The sequence below is a fragment of the Vulpes lagopus genome, chromosome 7 (genome assembly GCF_018345385.1).
Source record: "Vulpes lagopus strain Blue_001 chromosome 7, ASM1834538v1, whole genome shotgun sequence".
NCBI lineage: Eukaryota > Metazoa > Chordata > Mammalia > Carnivora > Canidae > Vulpes > Vulpes lagopus.
Genome location: NC_054830.1, coordinates 3074999 through 3087367, shown reverse-complemented (window position 1 = coordinate 3087367; position 12369 = coordinate 3074999). Strand labels below are relative to the sequence as shown.

At 56.3% G+C, this 12369-nt stretch overlaps 1 long non-coding RNA gene across 1 annotated transcript; it reads left to right on the top strand.

The window, feature by feature from the left end:
• Positions 1-327: 327 nt before the first annotated feature.
• On the top strand, positions 328-1759 carry LOC121494469. The gene is made up of 3 exons (XR_005988814.1): positions 328-391; positions 1173-1477; positions 1625-1759. It is a non-coding gene; the product is annotated as an uncharacterized LOC121494469 (long non-coding RNA).
• The last annotated feature ends 10610 nt before the right edge of the window (positions 1760-12369 follow it).

Genomic DNA, 12369 nt, shown 5'->3' with positions numbered 1-12369 from the left:
AGCTCCCAGCTCCCAGCTCCAGGCGCAGCAATTCCCAATCTCCCACGTTGCAAAGGGTGGGCAGGTGGAAGGGAGGGGCACAGAGTTAGAAGCTCCCCAGCTGGTTCTAACATGTGCACAGGGTTGGGAATCATCAAATACACGGTCTAGTGCAGTAGCCACTTAAAACATGTTTGCTGAGTGGTAAATGAATTATTTGGGGAGGGTGACTGAGAAGTCAAAGGGGATGGGCAAAGTCCAGTTCCTGTAATTGTACCTAATGACTTGCCGTCATGAGCCTAAGAGAAATGTATTAAAAAAATGCAAGAAGAAAGGGAGTGGACAGTTTGCTGAGCTGAGGTGGTCAGGAAGGGCTTCCGAGGGAAGGGGACACTGGAGCTGAGATCGAAGGGTGAGCCAGCCCTAGGACGTGTAGCCGAGGTGTGCCAGGCACAGGGACAGCAAAGGGAAACTCCCAAGGAGGTGACAAACATATAAATGGGTGGTTCCAGGACAGGGTGTGACCAGCACTGTTATTGGGGACCCCAGAGGTGGCCCCTGGCTCAGACAGAGGGGGTCAGCGTCAGGCTTCAGGGAGGAGGGAGCTGGGGTCCAGGTGTGAACGTCCCAGACTCCGCCCTGGAGCTCCTCAGCCAGAGGCACCCCTCGCCCAGAGAGAAACAGCACCTGAATGGAGGCGTTTGGTTTTTTTCCCCAGGGGGAGCGACAGCGAACATGATCACCCTACATCCAACTGATTTTAAATTTAGCCCAGTGCACATGGAACTCAGTTCGGGGAAAAACAACACAAGCTATAAAAATACAATTCCATTCTCTTTCACGGGCGGCAGAGGGAGCAGGGCAGGGCGAGCTGGGGGTAGCTGGCGGGCGAGGCACATGTGGTCAGAGCCGATAGCAGAGTGGGGCTGCCGGCCGGGGGCCTCCTGGGGTCGCTAGGCCTGCCCTCACCCCGCCAGCTCAGTCCCCACACAGCCCCCACCAGAAAGGCCAATCCCAAAGCCAGACTCATCCCATCCCACGCTGCCACAGGATCGCCCGTGGCTCCCACCACCCTGCGTGCGACCCAAGCCCAAACTCCTACTCTCGGAGCCCCAGACACGCCCCTCCCAGCCTGTCCCACCTGTAAGCCTCTGCCACTCCCTTTCTCTCCACCTCGCTCCCACCCCTTCTAGAAACAGATCCCAAGGAAGAAACCCTGCCTATTGCCTTTATCATCTCTGGCTGCGTACGAAATGACCCCAAATCTAGAGGCTTCACGTAACACACGTGACTACTCATGGTTCCTGTGGGTCCACAGCCCAGGTGTGACTTACCTGAGCGTCCCACTTCAGGGTCTCACAAGGCCACCTTCCAGAAGGAACCGGGTTGTGGTCTCATCTGAAGGTGTGACCGGGGCAGGCTCAGCTTCAAGTAGGCCCGATGCATGTTGGCAGGATTTGGTTTCTTGCCAGGTGGACTTCTCCATCGGGGCAGGCAGGTAAGCAGAGTTGAGAGTGAGAGTGAGAGCAAGAGCAAGAGAGAGAGAGAGAAAGTGGGGGAGGCGGAAGGGAGGGAGATGGAGGGAGAGAGAGGGAGAGAAACAGAAAAACAGAAGTTACAATATCTGTCACCTATTTCATTTCAGAAGTAACATTCCAGGGCATCTGGGGGCTCAGTCGGTGACACATCTGCCTTTGGCTCAGGGCATGATCCTGGGGTCCTGGGATCGAGCCCCACGTCCGGCTCCTTGCTCCATGGGGAGTCTGCTTCTCCCTCTCCTTCCTGCCATTCCCCCTGCTTGTGCTCTTTTTCTCTCTGTCAAATAAATAAATAAATAAATACACAAATAAATCTTAAAAAAAAAAAAAGAAGTAATATGCCATCACTTCTGCTGCGTTTTACTGGTTAGAGTCCTAGGCCGTCCCCCCCGCCCGACCCAGATGGGAGGGGATTACCCAAGGGTGTGACAGAGCAGGAGGTGGGTGTCCTCAGAGGGCCCTTCTAGAATCAGGGCTTTATTCAGGATGTTTTTTTGTTTTGTTTTGTTTTGTTTAATTAATTTATTTATTTATGATAGTCACACACAGAGAGAGAAAAGCAGAGACATAGGCAGAGGGAGAAGCAGGCTCCATGCACCAGGAGCCCGACGTGGGATTCGATCCCGGGTCTCCAGGATCGCGCCCTGGGCCAAAGGCAGGCGCTAAACCGCTGCGCCACCCGGGGTTCCCTTTATTCAGGATGTTACTTTATTATTGTGCCCTGGAATATTATGCAGCAGTTAAAAGTGATAGAGGATTTTGGATTTAGAATATTATCCTGTTACTATTTTAAAATATATATATATATATATATATAGTCACCCTTTATCATCCAGTAACTGCCTCGGAGCCTTTGCACATACTGTGCCCTCTGCCTGGAAGGCTCCTCCTCCGTCTCTCTGCATGGCCTCCTCCTTCATCTCCTCCAGGCCTATGTTCAAACATCACCTCCTCGGAGAGGCCCTCCCTGACCACTCTTGGTCTAAAATAAAAATCCCCCTCCCCGACGCCCACACTACTCATCCCTGGCCCCCTGAATAGCAATCCCATGAGGGCAGAGACTTTTGTGTCTTTTGCTTACTCTGGTGTTTTCATCACCTCGCACACAGTCGGTGCTGCATAAGGGTGGCACAAATGAATTCTCTCGGTCTCTCTCTCTCTCTCTCCCTGATTAATGTCAGCCCCTCCCAGCAGAATCCCAAATGCCCACCCCCTTTTCTTTTTTTTTTTTTTTAAATATTTATTTATTTATGATAGACATAGAGAGAGAGAGAGGCAGAGACAGGCAGAGGGAGAAGCAGGCTCCATGCCAGGAGCCCGACGTGGGACTCGATCCCGGGACTCCAGGATCGCGCCCCAGGCCAAAGGCAGGCGCCAAACCGCTGAGCCACCCAGGGATCCCCACCCCCTTTTCTTAAAAGCCCCCACCCCCACCCCCGATGCTGGGACATCAGTGGTCTTGACCCAGTCTGTCAGCTTCATCTTCGTTGCCAGGCAACACAATGCTCTTGGCTTGCTCAGCCCCCACAGTCCACACTCCCATCTGGGGCAGGACCGACCAGCTCGCCCCGTCTGCCTGCCGGCACCCAGCCCATGCACCCCCAGTCACCCTTCCTGGGAATGTCCCCTTCTACACAGGTCCCCATGACACCATCTTTCACATGTTTAGTCACTTTCCCTGTCCTGGCTTGTTTGTCCCCCAGTGTGGTGTCCCTCTTGCTGTCCCCATACAGATGAGGAAGCTGAACTGAGGTGGGGGGGGTCACACAGCAAGCAGGGACACTGGGAGTGGCACAGGGGGTTTCAGGCCAGTTGCTGTGTGACCTTGGGGAGGCTCCTTTCCCTCTCTGGTCCCTCCACCTCCCACTCCCCCAGCAAAGGAGAAGGTGAGGCCACAGGATACATTTCAATTCCGCCTCCCAGCTCTAAGTTGAGTACCTGGGGAGGCGGGGAGCAGATGGAGGGACGAGGAAATAGAGGGGGGGACTCCACCTCAGCAGAGAAGGAGACACCTTGCACATCTGAGATCCCTGTGAACAAGCACGGAAACAGACCGTCAGGGGAGAGAGGAGAGGCAAAGAGGGAGGAGGGGGTGCTGATGGAGGGAGGTGATAGAGGGTGTGGGGGCGAGGGCAGAGGGGGACAAGGAGGGAGATGGGGGAGGGCAGAGAGGGAGGCAGAGACAGAGGGGAGAGAGACGCACAGATAAGGGGTGCTACAGACAGACGCACAGGCATCCGGGACAGCCGGGGCCACCTTAGAGGCACACGGTGACATTGGATCATGCGTGTTTCATTTGCTGTCCGGGATTCTTTCAGAGATTTTGGGTGCCTAGGCAGGTGTTCATGCCCAGGGGGTTCCCCCATCGACCACTCTCTGGCCCTGGTGCCCAGGCTGGGGTGGAAGGAAGCTGGAGCTGCTTGGGGAGGGTTGTGTAGAGTGGAGGGAGAGAGGAGGCTCTGCTTTGGGTGGGAGGGCGAAGGCTGCGTCTCCCACCCAAAGGGACTCAGAGCAGAGGCACTAAAGGATGGGTAGGTGACCAATCTCTAGGACAAAAAGATTAGAGGAAGGGCATTCCAGAGAGGACCTGGGGCAGCAGCACCAGGCCTGGCATATGGGAGGAACAGCAAGGAGGTTCATGTGGCTACAGCCAAGTGAGTGAGGGGGAGAGAGGGAGGCGGGGAGGAGAGGATGGGGACGGGGCAGGTCCAGCAGGGCAGCACGGGTGAGGGGAAGATTTGGGTTTTCACCTCCAGGGTGGGGGGGAACTCTGGAGGGCTATGGACAGAGGAGGGATAGATCTGGCTTAGATTTTTATTTTTTAAATTTTTAAAATTTTATTTATTCATGAGAGACACACACACAGAGAGAGAGAGAGAGAAGAGAGAGAGAGAGAGAGGCAGAGACACAGGCAGAGAGAGAAGCAGGCTCCGTGCCGGGAGCCCAATGTGGGACTTGATCCCAGGACCCGGGGTCACACCCTGAGCCGAAGGCAGACGCTCAATTGCTGAGCCACCCAGGCATCCGTTTAAAATTGATCTTTCTGAATTCTTTCACATGAGAAGAAAAACACAAACCTCCGGCAAACAAACAACACATCACCTATATTCATGAGCTGAGGTGGTCTTTACGTGATACTGTTCTCCGGACTTGGTTGGGTTTTTTTGTTTTGTTTTGTTTTTTTCGGACTTGGTTTAAAAAAAAAAATTTCTCCAAATAGAAGTCAGGTAATAAAAGAGCAATGAAAAAATAAAAATAAAAATAAATTTTAAAAATAATTTAAAAAAATAAACGAGCAATGACAAGTTGAACCTGACTGGTCTCTGCTCCAGCTCCAGCTGTACCTGCCGACTTCGGGACATCAGGCCTCCTGCTGGCCTGCACATCTGACCCTTTCCTGGGCCCGGGGCAGAGGCCGCCACTGCCTCGCCCTCACCTTGAGCCTCTCTGGCAGGGAGACTGGCTTCTTCCCTGAACTCGTGTACAAATGCCTCAGCTCTGAAGGCCTAATTGTGCATGAAACCCAATCGAATTATCAGACCCCGATGAGCAATTCCCGAGATTATTTAGCTCAGTGAAGTAAATAATGACATTAGCATTCTCCTTCAGCTCCTGAAGCCCCCTCATCTCAAAATGACATTCTAGTTGCCTACACAGTTCTTGCCTGGGTGGTGGAAACGAAGGAGACGGTAGAGGGCTCAAAATCCAGATGTGAGCACAGGAGGGACTCCATAATGCTTTCCCACAGATGGAGAAACTGAGGCCCAAAGCAAGGCTTTCCCAAAGTCACGCAGAGAGTTAGGGTCTCCGGAATCCATCTCTACTTCTGGCATTCTAGTGAATACCCGCGTGGGCGCCCCACTCTCCTCTCCATCCCTGGGGGTGCCCCAGTGGGACTCAAATACCAGACAAGAGTGGCATGTAGAGAAGAGGCAGGTGTGTGTGTGTGTGTGTGTGTGTGTGTGTGTGTGTGTGTGTGTGAGAGAGAGAGAGAGAGAGAGAGATGGGCAGATGGGCACAAATCCTTAGACCTCGTCTTGCTGGTAGATACAAAGAGACATTGATCAACTTTCTGCTACGATGCACTAAGAGTGCAGGTTGAAAGGTACAAGGGTGACTGCCCAGAGGACAGGAAGAGAATGGATCATTTCCAAATCTCTAGAGGGAATACGGAGGAAATAAAGAAAATCCAGTGAACTCAACAGAAGGTGAGAGAGGAGATAAAAAGGCAGCAACAGAAAAAAATCATGTTGCACAGAAAACACAGGAAAAGAAGGTGATGAAAATATATCCAAATATGTCCATAAATGCAATAAATGTAAGTGGACTAAACTCACCACTTGGAAGACCCAGACTCTCAGATTGGACACATGGAAAAAAATAAACAAAATCCGTCTCCTATGTTTTTTTGAAGGCAGGCACCTAAAACCAAATGCTACATCATCCACAAGTGAATTGCAGAGGAAGAAGAGAGAGGGATGGAAATCTATAGAATAAAAGAGACTTAAATGAACCAATTGTGTGTGTGTGGATCTTATTTGGATCCTGCTTTAAACTGTAGGAGGAGGGCAGCCCGGGAGGCTCGGCGGTTTGGCACCGCCTTTGGCCCAGGGTGTGATCCTGGAGACCCGGGATCGAGTCCCACATCGGGCTCCCTGCATGGAGCCTGCTTCTCCCTCTGCCTGTGTCTCTGCTCCCCCCCTCTCTCTGTGCCTCTCATGAATAAATAAATAAAATCTTAAACTGTAGGAGAAAAAGTATAATATTTCTTACATAGTTGGCAATTTAAAGTCTGATGGGATATTTGATGATTTGGGGGGATGTATTGCTAAATTGTTAACCAAATGTCCTTATCTTTTAGAGATACAAACTGTTCTATGTATGGAGAAATTGTGTGGTAAATAGAAATTTCATCAAAGTAATACCAAAAGAGGTGAAACGGGATCAGTCATGAATTGATCCATGTTGACATTGATTATGAGCAGCCGGGGATTCTTGTAGTATTTTCTCTACTTTTATATGTGTTTGAAATTTTCCATAATAAAACGTTAAAAAAAATAGAATGATGCAGATAAGCTTAAAAGTCAAAGAACAGAAAAAGATTCACCAGGCAAATATGAACCTCCCCAAAAGACCTCAAAATAATAAACCAGACTCACCCCTGCATAAGTGCACCCTCACCACCATATCTACTATATTCCTGTCTTCAGTTCTTTTTTTTTTTTTTTAAGATTTTATTTATTTATTCATGAGAGACACAAAAAGAGGTAGAGACATAGCAGAGGGAGAAGCAGGCTCACTGCGAGGAGCCAGATATGGGACCTGGGATCACAACCTGAGCAGAAGGCAGACGCTCAACTGCTGAGCCACCCAGGCGTACCCCATCTTCAGTTCTTAAAAAGACTCTTTTCTCTGGTTCTCACCCCAGGCCCTTTGTACATGCTGAACCCCCGCCTGGGCCAGGTTCTCTCTGCTTCCTACTCTTACTCAGCTTTCAGGTCCCAATTTCAATCACCCTTGCTCTGTGGGCAGCCTTTCCCCGATCCCCAGACTGGGCCAGGTGCCTTACCCACATCTCCAAAATACCTGGGCAGGGGGGGTCCCTCATCATGACCCTCATCATCCTAAGTTGTAAATCCCTGGTGCTGAGTCCCTCACTCCTACAGGACTGGGAGCCCCATGGAGACAGGGCCCCCAGATAGTCTTGGCCACTGCAGTGAAGCCAGGACCCCTCGTGCAGCCTCTGTCCTCAGCTCCTGCGGGAGACCCCTTCCATCCACCTTTGCCCCCCAATCCTGGCCCGACCCCTAGCGGGGCTCACTCCTCCTGCCGAAGCTCCCTGCCCACCCCCTCCACCTCCCAGTCCCCCATATCCAGGGCTGTACAGAGAAGACCCAGAGGTCAAGCTCTCGCCAGCCCTCACTCTTTGCCTCGGACACTTGCATCACTGAAGAATCGGACATTTCCTCCTTTTGCAGAGAAGGTGTGGAAAGACCAAGGCCCCGTAGCCTGCTCCCTAGGATCAGTCCCAGGGCCCGCAGGCCCCGTACACCATAGGCGCCTCATAACCGCTTGCCGAACGAATGCACACTTACGGAGTGCCTACTGTGCGCCAGGCAGTATTCCAGGCATAGGGGACGCTGTGGGATCCAAGGGGGGAGAGCTCCCGCCCTCCTGGGGTTGGCACTTCACAGGAGGAAGCAGACAAAAAGTCAAGTTTGTTGCCCCCCCGCCCCCCCATCCCGAAACCTCAGAATGAGACCTTATGTGGAAGCAGGCTCCTCGCGGGTGCCATCCGCTGAGGATCTCCGGCCCCAGTGAGCCGGGAGTGGGGTCTCTGAGAAAAGCGAGGAAGATTCGTACACACGGAGGTTTGGCCGTGTGACGACGGGGGGCAGACACCCGGACGTCACAGCAACAAGCCAGGGGCCCCCAAGGTCTGCCTCAAAGTTATGACTTCAAACCACACACATTTAGTAGTTTTAGGTCCTGGGGCCAGAGGTCTGGCAGGGGCCTCACCAGGTGAAACCCGGGGGGGTGGGGGGAGAGGGCTGGTCCTCCAGGAGGAGGCTCTGGAATCCGTGGAGCCTCTTCCAGAATCTGGAGGCCAAGCTGGAGGCTCCGGCCCTTCCTCCTCCGTCCTCTGCCTCACAGCCAGCAAGGCCCGGCGCCTTCCTCGCATCCCTTCCCTCGGGTTCCTCTGCTCCTCTTTACAAGAACCCCTGCGAGGACACTGGGCTCCCACGGATAATCCAAGATCATCTCTCCGTTTTAACCTCAACTGATTTGCAGCCCTAATTCCACCCGCAGCCCAGGCTCCCTTCGCCAGGTCAGGTAACCCAGTCACAGGTCCCCAGGATCGGGACATGGACATCTCCGGGGGAGCGTGATCTTGTCACCCGCAGTTGGTTGTTGCCGCTTTAGACAACTAGAAGGCGCGGGATAATTCCTAACCGTGCCGCAATGTGCCTTCTCCCTTCTCCGTTCAGGACTCACGTCTATGCGTCCCTCAGAGCTCAGCTTATGTATCACCTCCTCCGGGAAGCCCACCGCCCTGATGTCCCGTCTGGTCCCTGCTGCTGCCCGTGCGTTCCCATCACACCCCATGTGGGTTACCTGGTGTCATGTGTGTCACTCCCACGGGACCGCGAGGCCATGGACAGGCATGGCCGTGCGTCCTGGCCCTGCTGTGCCCCTGCACCCAGCCCGGACCCTGTAGCCCTGGCTCAGTCCGCCGCTGCGGCCCCACAGCAGCTCTTCCTGCCTCCTCCTTAAAGGAAGCCTTTTACTTAGGCAGCGGCTGCCAATTCTAATTGATTGCCCGCATCCCCGGGGGGACTCGAGTTCTCGAGGTCAGCGCTGGGCGGGGGGCCAGGCCACGGCGGGTGGGAGGGGGGGCCCCTTGTTCTAGGAGAGGAAGGAAGGCCTGAGGGCTGGACCTTGTGCTTTGCAGGAGGAGGCCCCGCTGCCTCCCTACTCTCGGAGAGGGTCTCCGGCCCCCAGGACTGGGGCCCCCGCCCACCTGTGGACTCAGGGCCATCCCCGCCACGTGAACCTGCACAAATGCGTGTCCTAGGCAAGCTGGTCCCTGGGCCGGGAGGAGGAGGGTAAAGCCTAACAAAGGCAACGTTGGAGCATGCCGGGAGGGCACGGGTGGCCGCAAGTGCACGCGGGCCTGATTATTTCCATCTCACACATGGGGTAGAGGAGGAGGTTCTGAGACTGGAAGACAATGGGCTAGTTCAAGGCACGTGGCCCCAGGACCTTTGCCCGTGCTTCTGTTCTCGGCTCAGGTGTCTCTTCCTCAGTCTGGCTCCCTCATCCCCTTGTGAGTCTCTGATTCCTTAAAACTCTCTTGGTCACAGTTGTATGTGTCGTGTTTGGGAGCTTCTTTGTTAATACCTGGCACAACCGGCCCTGAGTTCCCAGAGCCCCCAGACAGGCCTGGCACACAGTAGGTACTCAATAAGTGTGCAGTGGCAGAAAGTATCAGCATTCAGACCCAATTATGGGAGTAGCCCCTCCCAGACATAACCTTCAAGCCTGCAAACTGTCCACGGTGGGGTCGGTGGGGGCAGTTGGGGGGGGGAAGGTGGCCACTGGCACCTCCCAGCTCCCTGCCTTGATTTGGTCTGGGGCCTTCCCCACTTGACCAGCTTCTAGAAGCTGGTTCCAGCTTTCACCCTCCCTGGAGAGCCTCATTACTGCTCCACACCGTCAGAGAGGCAAGAATCGGCAGCCTCCTGGGCTTTGCCACCAAAGCATGAAAATAGAAACGACGCCTCCACATGGACACCCTTGGGTCTAGACCTTGGGCTTCGGGCCCCTGGCACCTGCTGTCACTTTGAGCCCTTCCTCTGTGGGCTGAAGGGAATGACAGACTTCGGAGCCGTCTGGGATTTGCCCAAAGCGTCGGGAACTGGTAATAACCGTCATTAGGATAATGATTTTAATTATTATCTAATAAAAGTATATTTAGCGGCATCCGCTCGGTGAGCGTTTACACTGTTCAAGACACTTTGCGTCTTAGAAAAAAAAAAAAAAAACAACCTTGTGTTTATCTCTCGTTCCTCTCCAGTGACCACTCTGTTTTTCTGCTCTTTATCATCAAATTCTGAGAGGTCTGTCTAAACTCACTGTTCCCACTTTCCCTTCTCTGTCCTGCCCCCGCCCCAGTCTGCTCTGCTGGGGCTCTCCTGACCCCCATACCAGGAAAATGCACTCCGGGAAGGTGGCCACTGGCAGGGGCACCCACCGTGGGGGCTGCGGGGACAGGTGGAGGGAGGGGGTGAGGTGGAAGCCTGCTCGGCCACTCAGTCCCACACAAACCTACCCGCACCCCTGCCTCCAGCCCGGGGGGCCTGGGACGCCCTGGGAACATGACCCCCCCCATAGCCCCTCTAAGCCTCATAAAGACCCAAACTAAATGGGAAATAAAAGGAACATGAAGAATAAAAGACGCAGTTACCACTGACGCGGGGTCGCCAGGGGCCAGCGGGTGTGTGTACTACCTGCTTCAACATCTGGGGAAGTGCACACTGTGACAATCCCCATTTTATTGAGGAGGAAACCAAGGCCTGGAGCAGTGACGTGGTCCGCCCGCGGCCTGAGTTTGACCCCGCCTGGGCTAAGCGTCTGATTTCCCTTGCGGGAGCCACGGGACCCACAGAACAATCCAGCCCATGGGTCCTGCTACCTGCGTGTTGTGTAGACGAGGAAAGAGGCTCAGTAGAGCCGTGGGGCCGCGCTGGGGGGGATCCAGAGCTGGGGCTCTAGTCCTCAGCCCTGCCCCAGGGCTCGGTCTCCAAATGCCCCTGCCCCAGGGCCTAGTCTCCAAACGCTGGGGAGGGCGGGGAGAGGTTTCCCCATGGGTGGTGTGGGCTTCACAGCAGAATCCAGCAGTCAGGTTGTGGGGGCCTCAGGGAACCGGGTGTGGGGTCCGAAGGGGACACAGTGGAGACAGCACCGGGAAAAGGCTTCCCAGGGCTCCCGCTCACTCACCTCTCTCCATCTGGGGGCAGCCTGGTCGCCTGCTGCCTAAGACCCCGTCCCCAGCTAAGGCCCCTCCCGGGGGCAGCGCCGCCTCGGTCCAGGCTCGCAGGGCCGCATTGCTTGCTCCAGGTTGGCCAGTGTTGCCCAGAGACCAGTGGCCGCGGGGGGGAGGGGGGGCTCCTGCGCCCTCCCGCGGACCCCTACCCGCCCTCCCAGGCCCTCCCCTGCCCTCCCGCGGACCCCTGCCCGCCCTCCCGCGCCCTCCCCGCCCTCCCGCGGACCCCTGCCCGCCCTCCCCCGCCCTCCCCCGCCCTCCCGCGGACCCCTCCCCCACCCTCCCCCGCCCTCCCGCGGACCCCTGCCCGCCCTCCCCCGCCCTCCCGCGGACCCCTGCCCGCCCAGCCCCCTGCGCCCGCAGCCTGGGCGAAGCGCGGGGCAGAGGAGAACCGCGGCGGGCGGGCCGGGGGGCCTCGGGGGCCTGGGAACCGGGCGGCTCGGGGTTGGTGTGCAGGGAGGGGGTCTTGAGATCAGACGGGGGATGGCGGGGGAGGCCGGGGGACTCGGGACCCGGCAGGGGGCGGGGCCTCGGAGGGAGGGAGCGGCCTGGCCCCTGCCCCACGCGGCCCCAGAAGCGAGGCCGCCCCGCCCCCTGCCGCGTGGCTCGTGCGGGGAACAGGTGTGGGGGCTCCGAAGGCAGGAGCGAGGGACACGATCCCTTTCGGAAGTAAAGCGACGTGGGTCCTCACCGCTATAAATACGGACACAGCTGACTGGGGGGGTGGGGAGGAGAGTGGGGGGAACCCGGAGGACCCGAGAAGGGGGGCCGGGGTGCGAGCTGGGAGCGACCCTGAGCCTTGGGGACGAGGGCAGGTTTCTGGATGGACCCGAAACCCGGTGACACGATCCACTCCTAACCCCAGAGTCCAGGGGCCCCGGGAGGGGGGGGGGAGAGACCCAGGAGGCAGGTGCGCCGACCCGCCCCCTCCTGAGCCCCGCCCCCATTTCCCCGCCCCTGGGCCCGCCCCTCCCGGAGTCCCCGCCCCTCCACGAGCTCTCTCCTGTCCCGGAGAACTACGCCCACTCTGAGTCTCCTCCTTCCCCAAACGTTCTCCCTCCTGAGACCCCTCGCCCTTCAGAGCCCCCCCCTCCTTGAGCCCCTTCTCCTCCCCGAGCCCCTCCCCTTCCTGAGCCTCCTCCCCCTTCCGCGCCCCTCCCCTCCCTGACCCCCGTCCCACTCTGGGCCTCATCCCCCTTCTGAGCCCCTCCTACCTTTCAGCTCCTTCGGAGGAGAGGGGGGCCTGGGACCGTCCTTCCCGGACAGTCCAAATAGAAATGGGACCCCCACTCTCTCTATATATAT